Source organism: Macrosteles quadrilineatus, unplaced genomic scaffold, assembly GCF_028750875.1.
Source record: "Macrosteles quadrilineatus isolate MER2022 unplaced genomic scaffold, UCM_ALF_1.0 Scaffold_1__1_contigs__length_201487025, whole genome shotgun sequence".
Lineage (NCBI taxonomy): Eukaryota > Metazoa > Arthropoda > Insecta > Hemiptera > Cicadellidae > Macrosteles > Macrosteles quadrilineatus.
The window spans coordinates 33,239,684-33,261,038 of record NW_026542594.1 but is presented as its reverse complement, the minus strand read 5'-3'; positions in this window follow the sequence as shown (position 1 = coordinate 33,261,038).

The window sequence follows — 21,355 nt, the reverse complement described above, 5'->3', positions numbered from 1 at the left end:
GGTAGTGATAGTAGTGTCAACAGTATAGGTGGAGGTAGAGATGGTCTGAGGTAGTGTGGTAGTGATAGTAGTGTCAACATTAGATGTGGAGGTAGAGATGGTCTGAGGTAGTGTTAGTAGTGATAGTAGTGTCAACATTAGATGTGGAGGTAGAGATGGTCTGAGGTAGTGTGGTAGTGATAGTAGTGTCAACATTAGATGTGGAGGTAGAGATGGTCTGAGGTAGTGTGGTAGTGATAGTAGTGTCAACATTAGATGTGGAGGTAGAGATGGTCTGAGGTAGTGTGGTAGTGATAGTAGTGTCAACATTAGATGTGGAGGTAGAGATAGTAAGAGGTAGTGATGGTAGTGATAGTAGTGTCAACATTAGATGTGGAGGTAGAGATGGTCTGAGGTAGTGTGGTAGTGATAGTAGTGTCAACAGTATAGGTGGAGGTAGAGATGGTCTGAGGTAGTGTGGTAGTGATAGTAGTGTCAACATTAGATGTGGAGGTAGAGATGGTCTGAGATAGTGTGGTAGTGATAGTATTGTCAACATTAGATGTGGAGGTAGAGATGGTCTGAGGTAGTGATGGTAGTGATAGTATTGTCAACAGTATATGTGGAGGTAGAGATGGTCTGAGGTAGTGTGGTAGTGATAGTAGTGTCAACATTAGATGTGGAGGTAGAGATGGTCTGAGGTAGTGTTAGTAGTGATAGTAGTGTCAACATTAGATGTGGAGGTAGAGATGGTCTGAGGTAGTGTGGTAGTGATAGTAGTTCAACATTAGATGTGGAGGTAGAGATGGTCTGAGGTAGTGTGGTAGTGATAGTAGTGTCAACATTAGATGTGGAGATAGAGATGGTCTGAGGTAGTGTGGTAGTGATAGTAGTGTCAACATTAGATGTGGAGGTAGAGATAGTAAGAGGTAGTGATGGTAGTGATAGTAGTGTCAACATTAGATGTGGAGGTAGAGATGGTCTGAGGTAGTGTGGTAGTGATAGTAGTGTCAACATTAGATGTGGAGGTAGAGATGGTCTGAGGTAGTGTTAGTAGTGATAGTAGTGTCAACATTAGATGTGGAGGTACAGATGGTCTGAGGTAGTGAGGTAGTGATAGTAGTGTCAACATTACATGTGGAGGTAGAGATGGTCTGAGGTAGTGTGGTAGTAATAGTAGTGTCAACAGTATATGTGGAGGTAGAGATGGTCTGAGGTAGTGTGGTAGTGATAGTAGTGTCAACATTAGATGTGGAGGTAGAGATAGTAAGAGGTAGTGATGGTAGTGATAGTAGTGTCAACAGTATATGTGGAGGTAGAGATGATCTGAGGTAGTGTGGTAGTGATAGTAGTGTCAACATTAGATGTGGAGGTAGAGATGGTCTGAGGTAGTGTTAGTAGTGATAGTGTCAACAGTATATGTGGAGGTAGAGATGGTCTGAGGTAGTGTGGTAGTGATAGTAGTGTCAACATTAGATGTGGAGGTAGAGATGGTCTGAGGTAGTGATGGTAGTGATAGTGGTGTCAACAGTACATGTGGAGTTAGAGGTAGTGATGGCAGAGATGGTAGTGTCAACGTCAACAGTAGATGTGGAGGAAGAGATCGATCGTGTACTCAGTCGTCACTCAGCTCGCGTGATCTCAGACCCCCGCCCTCATCCGTGACTGTCTGCCACTTCCACAGGGATAACTAATGAATTGGTGAATGATACATAATTTACTTCTTAATTTTATACAAAGAGGTTTTTATCTAAGACGCCTAAATGTTATGGTTTCTCCTCCCATTTTAAAGTTTTTATTATTTTTTTTATTTTTAAACCCCTACCTGTTTTCTACATTTTCTCCTTAAATGTATACCTTTACGAGATCTTCCATAGCTTCATCATCAATTTGTTTTGACAGGCCTACTTACTCAATCGAACTATTTACTCCGGTGACTCTGCAAGTAAACAGAGACACTGGCGACGTCTATGTGATCTTTTCCTCACGCGCGGGTTCGAATCCCGTACTTGTGCAATCCATATCTAAATTACTAATGTGTGACTTAGCAGATTTAAATTGCCCACCATACCATTACCATGGTATTCGGTTTGGGTTGAAGTTGATAGTCAACTTATGTAGGCTACAATGAACGAGATTTCGTTGTGCGTTATGCAATATATATTTTAAGTTAAAAGGAGAGACAATAGCGAGAAACAATGAAATAATTTTAAATTTAAGGAGTTGTTGTGGAAGTGAAGTTAAATTGCTTAGCTTCGAAAGTCAATTAAAGAAACTTGTATTCGTCTTTTAGCTGCTTCTTTATAAGATTGTCTCACAATGCCTAAACGACAACTTTAAGACGATTTAAAATAATTGTGTCGTAAAATGGTTAGTACTGGGAGACCGAGCTTTGCTCGAATTGAGTTTAAAATGTTTTAGATAAGATAATTAGCTTAATTTAAACAGATCTATTATGTAATCATAGTGAACAGATTTTAGATTATTAAAATAAAACATTATAATACTACTTTATAAATCCACTAGCAGAGTACCCGTACGGAGTTGGCGTATAAGTATAAAACGCTATTGCAGTTATACTAAAGCTTTGTGTTTGCAATGGGGGGGACACAGTTTGGTAAAATTTGGTTCTTTAAATGTATGGTATGCTATAGTATAACACACCTACCATAGCCATAATGTTCTACCATTGCTCCTAAACAATAGAAAAAAAAAACTCATCAAAAATTCGCATAATATTACAAATTATTCATTAAAATAAAAACATAAACATAACCATAAATAGCATTATGATGGTGTTCTCATTGAAATATTATTTATAAGGCTGGAAATTGCCAATATCAAAGTAGTTCATGAATTCGAGCGGAAATTGTAGGGTGGTTTCTGCTAGCTATCCAATTGAATCGAAACTGTTGTAAACCTTCCCATTGCCCGGTATCATTTGGATAATATTGTTGTGTGTCACCTTTCCAATTCCAATTTCAGCTTTAGGTGGAGCAAGGATAGCATGGTATTTCAAATCTTCGAATTTTCCGCTTGCAATATGGGCGCAAATGCTTTTTCAAGTATATCTTTCCTTCAGCGACAGGGCGATTTTATAGGATTGAGGTACAGTTTTTACTGTAAAGGAAATTCAGTCAGTTCTTCCTAACGTCCAGCAGCGATTCGCCGATGCTCCTGCTCAAGATGATCGGCATGTTGTTTATCATATTGCTCGGCTATAAGATCTGAAATTTTTTCTCTGCTTTTGTTCTTCCATGCGCAACTTGGCCGAGGTTCTGCGACATTATTTTGGTAAAATGTATAAGCTGGTTGGGACTGGCTTAGCTTCTCTCCCTTGCAGGTTCTGTGTATAATTTCACTTCGAAGGTTTTCCACGTTTCATTCTTAATCTTTAATTTGATATTGAACACATTTAACACTAATACTGTATGTACCTAATAATCTAAAGTAAATATACCTATTCCTTAAAAGGTTTAGTTCAAACATTTGACTATTAATACAACTAGACATTCCATCCCCAAATTTGTAGACAGATTTTTTTATCAAAATCGTCGTAGTGTATGTGAGCCACCTACAGATTGCACTGACCTAAATTACTAAATTCTGTCAAATACACGATCTTTTTTACCAAGACAAACTTAGGGAATGACTTATGATGAGTTGTAGCAACTGTTATGAGATAGTTAGAGATAGTTAGAGTTAGTGATGGTAGTGAAACCTGGCCAGCAACAAAAAATAAGGTATAAAATAAAATTTCAGACACTAGAGCATTCTATGACTGGCTCAAACAACTACGGTACGTTCTTTTTCAATAACAAAATTTGGGGCCGCGCCACGGGCTCCTGACGACGCAAGATGGCGGCTCTCGGCTGTGTTGAGCCCTAATTTTTTTTTTTTTTTTTTTTTTTTTTTAAGGGTGAGGAGGGAAAATGCTTTCACGCACAGGTAGCCAGCCTGTAGTGTGAGACTCCTGAGTCTATCACAGACTACTCACTAAAAAACCCCCTCTACTCTGTTGGACACAGACCTGGAATTGTTTGTCACATTACTTCAAGTCAGGCCAACATGTGACCTAAGCCCACAGGGCTCGCACCGTTTCTGGCATTATTTATTTTTTTGACCTACACCGCATCCCGGTCGAGGTCAAGCTTCTTGGCGCGGAGAACACCCTGGATGTAAAGTGACACACAGGTCCAATTGTCCCCACCCTCCATCATCATCGGTATGACCGTGTCCACCGACAGCAGTCCTACGAACTGTTGAGCCTCTAGGCGGGGCCTTTCCCAATGCTGGCAGTGGAAGAAAGTGTGTTCCACGTCATCGGGAATGCCTGGGCAGTATATGCAATCGGGTGACACGGCTTTGCCCATCTTGAACAAGTACGACCGGAAAAAGCCGTGACCCGTCAGAAATTGGGTGAGGTCACCTCTCCGCACCGCCGATTAACCCAAGGTTGGACCTGTTGTATCAGTCGCCTGGTCCAGAGCCCCCTTGTCTCCTATTACCAGCTCTCCTGCCACAGCTGGAAGGTCCGGGTGCGTTCCTCAATTCTTGCCTGGTCCTCCCCACGGCGCTGATAAATTGCCTTCCTCTCCGCCGCCAAAAGTTTGACGGGGATGACTCCAGCAACCACCAGAACGGCGGGTTCGGACACTGTTCGATAGGCAGATGCTACCCTTAGTGCTGCCTGACGCTGCACTCGGACGAGCCGCATCCTATATATCTCCTTATTGAAAGCGTCTGCCCAGACTTCCGCACCGTACAGGAGCACGGACTGGACCGCAGACATCAACAGCCTTCTGCGGCTGGACCGCGGACCTCCTACATTGGCCATTAACCGACTAAGAGAAGAAACCATTTTAGCGGCCTTGTCCGCCGTACGGGTGATCTGGTCTCGCCAGCTGAGCTTGCTGTCCACCATGACCCCAAGGTACTTTGCGGCACGAGTGGTTTGGACTTCAACGTTCCCCACCATCAAAGGCACGATGGTGTCAATCCTCTTTTTAGTCAGAATCACAATCTCAGTTTTGCTCAGAGCGAGCGAGAGACCATGTTCTGCCATCCATGCGTTAATGGTTCGCATGACTCGATTTAGTTTCAGCTGGGCAAGGTCAATGCTACGTGCAGCTATTAAAGCCGCAACGTCATCTGCATACCCTAGTTGACAGTTTCCTCAGGCATCTCGGATCCCCTAATAGCGGGCGCAACTAATTAAATGTTAGTTTATATCAATGATATCCGTGACAATACGCCTTTGTACTATAAACATTTCTATTAATAACACAATGACCTTCAAAATACACTTTTAATTTGTTTTCTAGCGTTAACCGTTTCTTAGAAAAAGTTAGTTTACATAATTAACAACAAAGACCTTTTGGGCGAAAAAAATTCTGAAAAGCTACAAATTAATTTACAATATATGTATCTATATCGTATTAAAGTTTGATAAAGTTCTGGCGTTTGGTTTACAATGTAAGAATTTTGAAAGTCACAAGATGAAATACAATTTAGATTAATACAAAAAATAAATCGAAGAACATTTGTATGTACTCCGTGTTTTTCTAATTAGTTTAGTATCTTTTCTGTATAGCTCAAAACTTGAGTATCTAAACTGTATTTCAAATGAGGTTGTAGGCTGAATCTGCCCGCATGACGCAAGCGGTGCGGCGGGTAGCCTCTATATTACAATTTAAATTACAACCAAACTACACCAGCTAAATTTTTTTAAAAATATGATCCAAAAGATTCAACTCTTTAGCTACAACTGTCAATTGTCTTCCTTAGCTGATCCAGAAATGCAGTATGTGATAGCCCATTCCACAATTTTCGCTGAGCAGCTGGTTGATCACATGACACCACATATATTGTAGCATTAGTCACTTTGTGTAGCTTTACAATATTTTTTGCAAAGTGGTTGAGAGGTATTAAGTCACGCACACAGCCCATAGGAGAACATATTAAAGTATCGAATTTCTTTACTTTAAAATCCTCAATCAAGTGTTCAAACGCCTCATCATACGTTGGTAGTTTTGGCTTTCCTCTATATTCTTCCTTTGTGACAAGACTGTAGACTGTGGCACCCCCTGATTCAGTCTGGCTAGTCAATCTTGTGTTGATGAAGTCTGTGTCCTTAGGCCTACCAAATATCTTACGAAACACAACCGCTACACCAGCAGACATGTTTCTGTGGTGTTGGATATCTCTTGATATGTTATGCGCAAATGCTGTGGTAGGGGCTTTTTTGTTAGCATTAATCACATCCCACATGTAAGCTTCAATGACATTAATATTATTTTTTTTATGTAAGCAGACTGTGTTTGTTCTTTAGATCCAACAACAGTTTTAATCATTGGAACAAATATTTCATTAATCATTTTTGATATTTGTAATTTTCCTTGCTTGTTAAAGTGTAGTCCATGTTGTGTATAAGACTGACGAGATAGTTCATTTATAGCCAAAAAGGTAGCATGGTTATTGGTTATACTCTGACACAAGTGCTTCAATGTCCATGTTTATGTAATATATTATATTATTTAGACCAGGAGTGTGATGTCGGTAAGGGATTGCTGACATCACTACATTAGTGTGTTTAGGGCTCTCCATCAGCCATTTAACGGTTTCACAATACCTCTTCTCTGTGCGTTCAATTACATTGTTGGATGCCCCCAGCACAATAAGTGTATCAGCTTTGGAAAATGAACTTGTAAGGCCTTTAACATCCTTTATTACATTTTCCATTGTTGCATTTGGCTTAAATAAACAGTCAATGTCATATTCATTATCCTATCTTTGTTATGTTTGACCTAAGATGTGTACCATGGCTATCAGCAAGAATTAAAATCCGTCCGTTAGTCCTTTTTACTGTTTTTTTTTTTTTTTTTTACTTTTTAGCAGGGTTCTTGATGCTTAAGTTGGAGTGGTTAACTTGAGGGTCCTTGGACTTAGACAGCGCCAGTTTTAGACTATTATGGGTCACATAAGATTTTTTGAGATTCTGTAATACCTCAGATTTGTTTGTTGTAATAACAGGATCCATGTTGGTGAATTTTAGATTCTTTGATTTAGACGTTACTTCAGTCCATCCTATAGATTTAGCCGTTACAATTTCCTTACTGTTAGTTCTAGTGACAGAAACATATGATTTTCCCTCCTTTTCAATCATGAGGGAGTAGAAAAGATTTTTGTTTAGAGCTGGTAAGTTTTGTATGAAGTAAGCCAAACGTGAGCGCTTTAGTATAACTTCCTGTTCTGATAGTTTTTTATTTTGTATTTAGTTAATATTCAATGAACCAGTAGTAACAACATCCTGTACCAGTGACTCAATAATCCAACAGCAGTAGATGCCACAATCAAAAAAACTGTTAGGCTGCTGTGGTCCATTCAGTGATCTAAAACATGCTGAAGATACCTCCCCACCCAAGTAGTCGGATAACTTGTGGGCGACTTTTTTGCAGAACTGAGGTTAAAGTCACTGAGAGAATCAAAGTACAAAAATTTATTTTCATCTCTTTCTAAGATTAACACGCTCCAATGAGTTCCGCTAACTACTCCACACAAATCTACAGAATCGTTTATGGGCATGATAATTAACTTCTTGTCTTTCACATCGTGAACTACCAATTGATTAATTATCACACAAGATGTTGAAGCTAAAGTTTGATTATTTTTACATATCCAAGTAGGGCTGAAGGGTCAAATCTGATATACACGATTCTCCTAAAAATTCTGACATAATTAATGATTTATTATTGGATGCAACATCTGTTTTGGTCTCCAAAGATCGAATAGTTTAAACATCAGCCTGTGTAGGTTGAGCCAGATCACACGTGGATGTAGAAGAAGTAGCTGTCTGAGGTTCACACTGGACAGCACATTCTATCATTTGCGGTGCATATGTTTTAGGTAAATAATCGGGAATGGGAAATATCTCTTCAGTGAATTCCAATAGACGGGTGTCAGACTCGTTGGAGTGATCAAGAACACATTTAAGTTGCTTCTCGAGAGTTGCATTGTGCTCTTTAAGTCTCTTATTCTCTTCGTGTAGTACCACTACTGCAGGGGAAGTAGTGTCATGTGCATAATTAAGCTGCTTTTGTAGAAGACTCTGCTGTAGGAGTGCACAACTGTGATGGTGTTGATGTTTCAAAAGAGTATTTGTCACATGGTGATGACTGAGTAGAGGACTCTTGACTTGAAGTCTTTGGGGATAGAAGCGACCTCATTGTGACGGGATGAGGGCCTGTGTGTTTATTAACTGTTGAAAAGATTGCTGATTTATTTGTATCAGTCTTAATAGTTAAGTTGCAATTCCTTCCAAGGCAGCGCCAAGTGATTTCACCATTTTTGGCCACATAGTTTTGCCTATATTTATAATTATTAATATAATATTTGGTTTCCCATTTTCAGTTTCCTTAATTTCAAAGTCCATGGCTATTTGTAGGTTCCAATGTAACTCATAATAAATAAGCAAGCACCTTCAGATTTTTATTCTATATATTGGCAAGTAATGTTTATAATTTTAATCATTTGGTTAGAAATTATAAATCTGTCTCATATAAAATGCAGTCAAGTAAATTAATAAAACAATATGAATAAAATCTTCTATTTAAACAGACATATTAAAAGGCTAACATCAACAATGAATGTTCATAGTCCAACTGGAAGTTCCAGCATTGTCATTCACTAGAATCTCGTCCCTTATCACTCAGTATTTCCCTCTCACTCACTCCTTGTGGGCAACAACACTGTTCCAGTCAGTTGTTTCTTGGACTTAAAACCAGTTTATTGAACCAGTTGTATCTATTCATGCAGTCCTCTACAGGAAATAACTACTTTAGTCATATTTTTTTATATTTTGTAATAAATCAACTGAAAATATTGAATCAAAACAATGGTTTTTTGTCTTCTATTAAATATATTCACGTGGAACAGTGCCAAATATTAATTATAAAGTGAATAGTGTAGTTAAAATGGTGCAGTGAAAATCCATGTGATTAGTCCACAGAAAAAAATGAAGGTAAAGTTTAACTTTGAATATTTATTTTAATTTATGAAAGTTTTCTAAATTTAACGTTTTTATAAATACTAAATACTTTACCAAACTTTTCTTGTCCAGGTGGAACTTTTATTATTTATTCGTCCTAGTCCTAGTCCAAAATTCCCCTTTTTACCTAGTACTGTAAAATCTTTCCTTTTCATAACAAAATGTTACAGTAATAATTTATTGAACTTAAATTATATTGAATAGTTCATCTGTTTCATTAAAAAATAGAATACCCATGTCCTACCATAAATAACACCAAATGACACAGCATTAGAAATAATAAACCCACCAATTAGTAAAAAAAAAAACAATTAATTAATCTGATATTTTTATTGGTTTTTATTGGTCTTCTACTTATATATTTTTATGGGTAATTAATTCAGTTTTAAAAATCTTTGTACAACTAAATCTAGAGCTCTACCGGACCGATTTTATTAATTAATGGGTCACGAGGTGTTAGCTCGTCATACGTACGGGAATCGAGTTGTCAGTTAAAACTGTGTATAATTCAGAACAGCTAGTTTACACGTATAAAGACAGATTTCATTTCAGTTTTAATGTCAATATATATGAATTTGAACGGATGGTGTTTTTGGCCTCTAGGGACCTCAAAACGAAAAAAAAATCGGTCCCGCGTCCAGGTCTTACCATGAGTACTACGGTAATAGCTTATTCCATATATGGGAAATTCGCTAAAAGACAAAAACCTTTATAAATTGAATAGGTATTAGAAAGGAAACCTTAATTTGATTTGAACAAATAAGAAAGTCTATAGTAATATATTCAAAAAAAATAAAAAAGGGATCCTACTAAACTAGAAATTACTGAAAACGGTAACAAAAACATGGTTGAATTCTGACATCAGCCGTGGTGAAATCATCTTTTTCAGTTAGGTATTGTATGATTATATATTCAAGATTATCTCGTTCGCATGGCTCAATCAGGTCCTGGTTGAAGTTTGTTCGCTACGCTCACATTATATTAATGAGGTTAATGAGTTTTAGGTATATGCGATCCTAAAATGCCGTGTGAAGGGAAGGAAACAATAAGGTTATGCACTAACGAATAAAGTATTCTTTAAAATATTTAAAATAAACTGGAGCACTGATTACTTGTTCTGGTTACCCCTGGTTAACAACAAATTTCCCTCGTCCTAGTCCTAGTCCAAAATTCCCCTTTTTACCTAGTACTGTAAAATCTTTCCTTTTCATAACAAAATGTTACAGTAATAATTTATTGAACTTAAATTATATTGAATAGTTCATCTGTTTCATTAAAAAATAGAATACCCATGTCCTACCATAAATAACACCAAATGACACAGCATTAGAAATAATAAACCCACCAATTAGTAAAAAAAAAAACAATTAATTAATCTGATATTTTTATTGGTTTTTATTGGTCTTCTACTTATATATTTTTATGGGTAATTAATTCAGTTTTAAAAATCTTTGTACAACTAAATCTAGAGCTCTACCGGACCGATTTTATTAATTAATGGGTCACGAGGTGTTAGCTCGTCATACGTACGGGAATCGAGTTGTCAGTTAAAACTGTGTATAATTCAGAACAGCTAGTTTACACGTATAAAGACAGATTTCATTTCAGTTTTAATGTCAAAAATCATCTTGTAAACAAATGTTGCGTGACCAAATCCTATACTCTAATATGAGCAATGTTTGCTTGCACCAAGATCTCGAAAACGGCTCTGACGATTTGATTAGGTATCTGCAATCCTAAAATGCTATGGGAAGGGGGGGAAACAGGTCCACGACGTAGGAAGTTGTGAAGGAAGTCGTCAAGGCGAGCTGTCCGGAGTGTGGGAACTGTTTATAACGATTAGATTAAGGTATATGTAATCTTAAAATGCAATGGGACGGGAGGAAAACAGGTCCACGACTAGGAAGTTCTGAAGGAAGTAGTAAAGGCGAGCTGTCCGGAATGTGGGAACTGTGAATGAGGATTATATTAAGGTATCTACAATCGTAAAATGCTATGGGAAGAAAGGGAAACAGGTCCGCGACGTAGGAAGTGGTAAAGGAAGTAGTAAAGGCGAGCTGTCCGGAATGTGGGAACTGTTAATGAGGATTATATTAATGAGGTTAATGAGTTTTAGGTATATGCGATCCTAAAATGCCGTGTGAAGGGAAGGAAACAGGTCCGCGAGGTAGGAAGAATTAAAGGATCAATCAAATCAATCAAATCAATCAAATCAATCAAATCAATCAAATCAAATCAAAATACTTTTATTCCAAAAATTAAACAGTACAGTATTAGAACAATACATTACATGGAATTATTCCACCGGATAGACTGTTGATCTGTAATCGGGGGAAGAGTTCTTGTAAACCATTGTTAGGCAATATACAAAGTATTGAAAATTTGTTCGATACTAATACCTACAACTACTAGGAATTAAAATACCCCCGCCGCAGCAAACCTGCAGACTAAGCGAATTGCAACTTGTCTGATTACATATTTACTAAAATACTTCCATAAATAACACATATTTATTCCCAATTTAAATAACATTAGATAAGCTATAACGAGTGCTTAGGTTTGCTGCTACGGGGAAGGTAAACAGTGTTTTATGACCAAACGTCAATAGTATAGGATAAAATAAATAAGTTTGCCAAATTTGATCAACATATATCCATAAACAAGTAAACTACAACAGTTTTCATTTTCTCCATAAGAATAACATGGGAATTTTAAATTTGCATTTTTTTGAATTTTCTCCGTGACCGTTAGGCATACAACAATGCTTCAATATACTAAATTATTTCTTTTTTTAAGCTCTACAAAATGGTTGGGAAAGAAATTCTAAAGTTTTATGTTTTTAGGGTCAAAAATGGGAAAAACCTATTTTTACCCCATAAAACCCCCCATTAACCCCTGTTCCCATGGTCCGATTATGCTGGATAGCGAACTCGTTCGAATAAATGTAGGTTTACACATTTGTACCAAATTTCATCAAAATCGGACCATATTTGCTCGAGTTATCGCGCTAACTGACACATATATATATAAATATATATATATATATATATATGAATTTGAACGGATGGTGTTTTTGGCCTCTAGGGACCTCAAAACGAAAAAAAAATCGGTCCCGCGTCCAGGTCTTACCATGAGTACTACGGTAATAGCTTATTCCATATATGGGAAATTCGCTAAAAGACAAAAACCTTTATAAATTGAATAGGTATTAGAAAGGAAACCTTAATTTGATTTGAACAAATAAGAAAGTCTATAGTAATATATTCAAAAAAAATAAAAAAGGGATCCTACTAAACTAGAAATTACTGAAAACGGTAACAAAAACATGGTTGAATTCTGACATCAGCCGTGGTGAAATCATCTTTTTCAGTTAGGTATTGTATGATTATTGTTGTACTAGCTGTAACCCGCGGGCTTTGCCCCGTTTAACTTCTTAATTTTCAAGATTATCTCGTTCGCATGGCTCAATCAGGTCCTGGTTGAAGTTTGTTCGCTACGCTCACTCGCCTTTAGGTTGGAGCTCGTTCGCTACGCTCACTCACCTTTAGGTTGGAGCTCGTTCGCTGCGCTCACTTGCCTTCAGGTTAGCTCGTTCGCTACGCTAACTCGCCTCCAGGTTGAAGTTCGTTCGCTACGCTCACTCACCTTTTGGTTGCAAATTAGCTGTTGTCATAAATGTAAAAGAAATAATAGTGCTGCACCCTGTTGGTAATCCTTGTAACTTTAATGCTATTGAACATCATAGAACAGAACCAACTTGTTTAATTGAAACAGCTGTTAAGATTCAATAATTCCATTTCTCATAAGGTTAACATGGGAAACTCCAGAGCCACTGGGGCGGTGCCCGAAAGGATTTTTGAAATAAGAATATGCCTATATGTTAATCAGGAATGTGAGCTATCATCATGCCAAATTTCAGCCCAATCTGACCAGTATTTTTCGCGTTCACTTGTCACAAACATACATCCATACATCCATCCATACATCCATCCATACATCCATACATCCAAACTTTCTCATTTATAATATTAGTAGTAGGATTAAGTCTGTTCTTTTAGTCATATAATTTATTTGTGTTTAAATATCTTTTGTCGACAGATGATTTTTGTAAACATGTTTTTGTAAACATTGGTTTAGTTTGGAAATAGAGTTTGTTGAAACAAGATGTGTGTTTACTATTCTTAAATTAGAAATAGAACATGGTGGCAGCTTAGTGGATTTTTATCGAACTGAAAGTCTAAAACCACACATAATGTCAAGTAAGGGCAGAAAAAACTAAATACTCGGAGGCAAAGGTATGAGGACAACGGTGAGGACAACACCCAAAGTGAACTCAACTACGTTTCAGAAAGGGACTCTAGAAAGACTAAAGATGAGTCACGAGGTTTTGCATTGGTACATACGAACCGAGAAAATAATGCAGTTTTGTGTACTACTACTCCGATGATCAATATCACGCTACCAACTCCGGAAACGTTCTCTTTTACTCCGAATGAGTGGCATTCCTGGAGGAATCGCTTTAAAAGGTACAGACGGGGTTGTGGTCTGGATAGCACTTCTGACGCTCGGCAAATCGATGTACTTTTGTTTACAATGAGTAGTAGAAGTGAAGATATTTTCGATTCGTTTTCCACCAAAACCTAATACTTATGACGAGGCTCTTCGGGCCTTTGATGAATACTTTGTGCCAAGACGGAATATAATTTTTGAGAGATCAAAATTTTTGAGACACAAGCCAGGGAGTGATCCATCTGAAAAATTTATAACAGATTTGCATGGCCTTGCGAAAAAATTAGCATGGGGTGAACTAAATGATGAGATGATGCTTCTCGTCCTCATTATTGGTATGCAAGATGAGGCTCTAAGTGATAGACTCCAGCTGGACTCTCAACTGACTCTGGAGAAAGCAATGAAATGAAATGAAATGAAATGAAATGAAATGAAATTAAATGAAAATCCTTCTTTATTGAGGCGAACTTAGGACCTCATGGTCCTTTCTTACAGTTAACCTCTAAAAAACTAATGATAACAACAAAAATATTAACAAAAAAATAGCAATTAATACCTTGCGTTAACATTAGGAGCTAGAACGCCAAAACGTGAACTCGCCAATACTATTTTTTTTTTTTTTTTGTAAATAAAACGTCAGTTCAAAACGGTAAACCGAATCGGACTGAAGGAGTTTGTGACCAGAAATACATCCGAGGACGCAGAAAATACAAAGAAGTGCAGGAAATGTGGTTATAATTGGCACGGATCACTGGCCGAATGTCCTGCTAGGAAAGCCAAATGTGACAAATGTTCCGAGATTGGACATTTTTTCGATGCTGTCCCTACCGCGAAAAGTGGATGAGAAAAAAAACAAAAACGTCGTTAAAGAAATCGAACAGCAAGTTTCAGACTGTGGAGATCTACAGGTTCCTGAGATTTTCAGCGGGATATAGAAAACAATAACAGAGCCTGGGCCCAGGAGGTAAAAGCAAGCTGTGGAAACCAAGTGTTAGTGCTTATAAAATTTAAACTAGACACAGCCGCTGATGTAACCATGATTCCAGTAGGAGTTCTTGGTGATTTTATTAAGACTCTGCCTCTAGGAAAGTGCAAATCCCCTGTGTTCAGTGTTCAGTGCAAAGAAGAAAGAACGAATCAATATTTTGGGAACTTTAAGGCTGAAGCTTGAACATAAGGGTGTATCGGTTTATGATCATGCGTATATTCTGAGGAGATCACTGTTCCACTTCTTAGCAGACGTTCCTGTGAAGAGCTAAACCTGGTGAAGAAGATCTTTTCTGTAGATTCATCAGATATTGACTGGGTTACTAAGTACCCTAATTTATTTCAAGGATTGGGAAATATGAAAGGAGAGTACAAGATAGAAATGAAGGAGAATGCAGTTCCTTATGCTATATCTACCCCCAGGGTTGTACCAATACCTTTAAAAAGCAAGGTGAAAGAGCAGTTAGAGAATATGCTCGAAAAAGGAGTGATTGTCCCAGTTGAACACAGGACTGATTGGTGCGCACCAATGGTAGTTCACGCAAAAAAGAGAGGTGGGGTTACGATCTGCGTGGACCTATCCAAACTCAACAACAGTGTGAAACGTCGGTTTTATCCTATTCCAAAGATTGAACTTTCATTGTCCGAGATCGCGGGAGCCAAGTACTTCAGCAAGATCGATGCGAATTCCGGTTTCTGGCAACTGAACCTTGCAGAGGAGTCACAAGATTACACAACATTTATCACCCCTTTCGGGAGGTATAAAATCTGTAAGTTACCTTTTGGAATTACATCTGCTCATGAAGAGTTTCAGCACCGTATGTCAAAAGCTTTAGAAGGGGCAAAGAACTGTTTAGTGCACATTGATGACTGTTTGATATGGGGAAGAACGAAAGAGGAACACGACGAGTGTCTTAGAGCCGTTCTAGAGAGAGTGCAAGCTAATGGAATCGCTTTGAATAAGCAGAAGTCTGAGTTCTGCAAGAAGACTGTGACATTTTTGGGGTTTGTGCTGTCTAAGGAAGGAATCAAGCCTGATCCAAGCAAGGTACAAGCAGTTGTGGACTTACCAGCCCCAAGTAATGCTAATGAAGTCCAGAGATTAATGGGCATGATAACTTTTCTGGCTAAATTTATTCCGAACTGCAGTGAGATTTTAGAGCCAATTACGAGCTTGTTAAAGACTAAAAACGATTTCTTTTGGGGACCAACTCAGGAAAAAGCTTTTGTCGCAGTAAAACAGATTTTATCATCAGAGCCATGTTTAACTGTTTACGATCCGGAAAAGCCCTCGATTCTTTCTTGTGATGCTTCAAAAAAAGGTCTTGGAGCGGTTTTACTACAAGTTGAAGGAGAAAACAAGAAACCTGTGGCATATATATCTCGGACTCTAACGCCTGCTAAAGAAAACTACAGTAACATTGAGAGAGAAGCGCCTGCGTGCACATGGGCAAGTGACCGTTTAAAATGTTTCCTGATGGGTAAAATGTACACAATTGAGAGCGACCACAAACCGCTTGTCTCAATTTTCAAAAGACAAAGTTTGGACGAGCTCTCACCGAGGCTACAGCGATTCCGAATGCGTATGATGAGATACGATTATCGCATGACCTGGACCCCAAGAAAAGACCTTGCCATAGCAGATCTGCTATCGAGAAGTCCTATTCCGGCTAATGAAGATGGCGAATTGACAGAAGAAGTGGAAGCCCTCGTCCATTAAATCAGTATGATTAGTATAAAAACAATACAGACGAAAATGTGACAAAAGTACTTCACTCACAAATGAGGGATCCAATATGTGCACAACGGTGTCCTACTATTTGCCACCAGTGTCGTTTGCCACCAGTAGGGTCAGTTCCTGGAATTCCCACCGTGGCCGTTCCTATGAGTCATAACCATGTAGATGTACCTACTTATAATTTTTTTGGATATTAAATAAATGTTTATAACTCCAGTTACAACTGTGAATTGTGAAAATTAATTTTACCATCTTATTCGGCAAAATAAAACGCACATTTTGAGTCAAAAATCACATACTCGCAGGTTAAACAGTATAGGCCTATCTATGTTAAGGTATTTTATGCTATTTGAATATTCCTTACATGGCCTAAGATTAGATAAATAATACAAAAATAACATTTGGCACAGTATACAACGCATCAATGAGATTAAATCCCGTTAAAATACTTGAAAATACGCAGTTTCAGTGTTTAGTATTCTGCGAATATACAGAGTGAAGAACTTAAATGTACCACCTTTGCAATCTCAGAAACTATTCGATTTAGAGAAAACATTATAGGGTATGAGGAATTTCAACTACTATCTTATGACATTCAAAAATATGAATTCTCTTCCTTCAAAGTCCGATATATTCAATATTTAACTTAAAAATTTCTTATCCGACACCTTGTATTTTATGACGACTTTAGACTGTAATTTTAAAAACGTTTTCAGTTTAATTTTTTCTATAAAGCTACGTAAAGGAGTTACAGCGTGTAAAATATCTATATATTAATACGCAAGCAGGTTTCTTTTCACAGTCATAACTCGATAACGGCTTGACGGATTTTAACGTTTGAGGTGTCAAATTAAAGGTATTTTCATGTAGATGCAAATACGTCTCAGATTATTTAGAAAGGGCACCACTTAAGTACACTTAAGGGCTAAAGTTTGGAAGGCGGCGCTATCTGTTGACATTTGATCAAACTCATTTCCCGTTGTTTACAAATAACATATGGACGTAGTTTGAAATAGTTTTTAAGGTTAACCAACCACAGACTGCAGGACTGAAAACTTCCAGAGCAAAGCTGGAATTTATATTTTGTTTCAATCTGTTAACTAAGTCTGGTTCATAATGAAGAGTTTTCTATCAATACTAGACAACAAAGTGTTTAAGAATAAATATTTAATAAATATTTAATTCTTTTTGTCTATGGTTAAATTGATTTACCTTCCATTGTATTTTACTGATTATCATGTAGTTACAGTTCGATTTGATGAATTGAATGTTTAAAAGTAATTATTCACAGAGCAGTTATCCGTTACATTACCATATTGTCATGTGATTTACAATGTGTATCAACATTCCAATTCCTTTATAGTGTTTTCTGCCGTTTGGTTATCTTTCTTATTTCATTTCAATTTAAAATCAAATGCCGCCAGTAGGCTACGACGAAGAATGTGAGTGGCTGGAGGGAACGCGAACATGATCGCTTGGATCAACCTCTCAATTGAACATTTGATGGGTACATTCGGTGGGCAGTACCACCGTTGTGATAGTCCAATCTCGGACAAATGAACGTTAAATGTTTACATTGTAGTGGCTTACTTATTTTTAAGCAAGAGAATGCTGCCCGAGACGGTTAAGTTTTTACTCTTTGTTTCCATAATAAAGGTTCGATTACCTCATTTATGCAATTCACCTGAAGGTATCTTCAGATTCTTATTGGAAACGCCCAATCCGAAAATAGGACTGTGAGACTTATATCCAGAAATTATTTGTATAAAGTTTGTCAATTCAATTCTGCCTTTACCATGATCAGCTTTGAAGCTCATTAAGATCAGAAAGTTCCATAGGGGATCTACAATTTTAAGATCGGTGACATGTTTTACAACCGAGTGGGTCCTCTAATTCCTCAAGAAGATGATGATCCTGAATACACACAGATATAAGTAAGTACGAGAATGTCACTAGAACCCAAAGGAGAATTAAACACAATTCAAACAAAAAATTCAATGAAAAAATATGCGGAAAATAGGGTCATAATGCCATACCCATATGCAAATCTTTGAAGACTGTGGCAGACATTATTTAGGGACGAGAGCTCCGAGGAGTCAAGTGGGATTCTTATGTACATAATAAGAGACAGAAGAAGTGTCTTCCCTCGGTACAATGGTGCTACCTGTGTAGGTGTGGCAACAATTTTTAAAGCTGAAAACAAAGCACCACCTGGCCAATAGTTTTTTCCAACACTAATAATGTTAAAGGCGTATCCATTCTAGATCTGTCGTTAAATCCACTTGCTTAACTCTTACGTTCTCAACCGGAGACTTGGGTTGGGGCCCCTCTAATTTAAACACGCCTAAAACAGAACACATCAAAGAAATAATTTAACAATGCCAGAATAAGAGTAGCGATAGTTTGCGTCAAGAGAGGAATTGAGCTACATTAGGTCGAAAGCTCACTTTACAGTGTGTGGTTGTCATCTACGTCACAGAAAACATATTGTCTACATGCTCATAGAGTGCACCCGTCTACTATACATAAGAGATAACCAAAGCAGTACAAAGAGAGCATAAGAGAGTGAATGTAAATTTAAATATTGTAGATTACTTTTATATTTTTTACATCATAATATTTTTATATTTCTATAATCAGTGATATAAATTATTTTAGAGTGACTCTTTGATAATGGTCTTGCTTGCTGTTTATGTTTTTGTTCATTTTTTTAATACAAGCTTCAGTTTTGCTCGATTTCGAGCAACGGGTTATCTAGTTTAGATTAAAGTAGGTTTTGGTTACATTCAGCATGATATAGCTCCTAAACGAGTAAGTTTGGAGAAAAAGTGCAAAGAATAAATTATAAATGTTTTTAAATTACACCTACATTCTAAAAAAATCATAAAATATATTGAAATTATTCCTTTGAGACGTTAGGTGCATGTAACAGTTATGGTATAAACAACAGACCTAAAAACTGTGTTTTGTTATCATAAGTTATCTTGAAGTTCTTTGGAAAGAATCCTTCATATGTCGGTATTAGGTTGTGTAAAATTCTGCCTGATAACTTCTTATAAAACATTTATGTTAACCAAGTCTGTCTATCGGCTAAATTAATTTGTTGATTGAATGTGGTTTTATTTAGTACGTTATTAGTTTACATTTTAATTTAGCCGCTTTAGATATAGTTTGTATTAAAGATTCATTTAACTGTGATGTCATTCTTGTGCAAATTCATCTACTTATATATAATTCAACTTTGAAAATCTTTGTACAACTAAATCTAGAGTTCTACTGGACCGATTTATTAATTGGTGGGTCATTGGAAAGCTTAACTCATGTAGATTTGCAAATAATTATGAAAGTTTTTAGCGAATTAATAAATAAATAAATTAGACTAACACTTTGTAAAACTTGGTGAGAACAGCACTAACTATGTCGTAACACTACAAAACCACAGATAGGAATGAGCGTTTCCGTCATGTATTTCCCTACTCCTACAGAGAGTGTTGGAATTTTTACCATAAAAATGTTGCAAGAGAGGGTGATAGTGTGAACTATAGGTATTCCTTGGTCCATCGGCCGGTGCCTAGAGGGATGATGACCCACGGACTAGGGTTGGAGCTGATGACTCATCCAGCCAGGTATAAAGTGGTGGCAAATGACACAAATCCTAGAGTGGTGGCAAATGACACTGGTGGCAAATAACACATATTCGTGCACAACTCAAGTTAAAAATTTTAGACGAATGGCCTGGAAAATCAAGTTTACCTAATGAGATTCAAGAATACTTTAACGTAAAAGACGAGTTAAGTTGTATTGATGGGTTATTGCTTCGAGAAACTCGGATGATAATACCTCAGGAACTACAAGCGGAAATGCTCGAGAGGCTTCACAGTGGACATCTGGGAATCACAAAAACAAGGTGTGGGAACCATGTGGTGGCCTGGAATTTCTCAAGAAATAGAAAGAAAAATCAAATTGTGTCCAGTGTGTATTCAGAACTCAACTAATCACAGTGAACCATTGATTCCAGAACTTATGTTTGGAGGGAAAATAAGAGACAATCTTCCATCTACTTTGGTTGGAAATCCTGTGGAAAATAAAGACTTTTTTGAGAGGGAGAATAAGTACCAGTCGAAGTATAAGATGCAATTTGATAAACGACATGGAGCGAGTGGTTTAAGTGAATTAGAAGAGGGAAGCATGGTATGGATCACAGATCTACGTAGACATGGTAAAGTAGTCAGGAAATTGAACGAACCACGTTCCTACCTTGTGGACACTGACAAGAGAACCATTCGACGAAACCGGAAGTTCTTAGTTCCTGCACCATACTAAGGAGAAGATTGTATTCTTTCAAACTGTTCATCTACGGTCCTTAATTGTCCATCTAACTCACGTGATCGTCCAGACGCTAGCACAGTTACCCGTTACGGAAGGTCCATCAAGATACCGAGGCGATACCGAGCTTCATGAAGATGTAGACATCTTGAGGCGGGATGTTGTATTAAGTCTGTTCTTTTAGTCATATGATTTATTTGTGTTTAAATATCTTTTGTTGACAGATGATTTTTGTAAACATTGGTTTAGTTTGGAAATAGAGTTTGTTGAAACAAGATGTGTGTTTAATATTCTTAAATTAGAAATAGAACAATTATACTGTGTAAACGGACTGTATGTCCGCGAGAGTAAAGAAGTCCCCTGAGCTCCGGCCTATTCGTAGTTTGAAGGCGTCACGCGACAATTAGAGCCGTCATCACTCTGCTCTGCTAGTTGTTAGGCTTAATTTTTGTATGTAATATCTGTATGATTTTTACAAATCTATGTCATAATATTTTTTGCATAGTCATACAATCGAAGGAAACCCATTTTCTAGTGTTACTAAGGCAAATTATTAATAACCTTTCTACTTTATGATTTCTGTTTAGTTAAATGTAACAATACCAATAATATACAATACAATAAAATCCTTACTCATATATACAAGTAAAAATCAATGACCTAATAGAAACAGCTGACTGGATTTATATTTCCTTCAACTCTTTCAACCAACCACGAGAATTCAATTGGATTGTTGCTATGGTAATGTCATCATGTATTCAATTTGAATC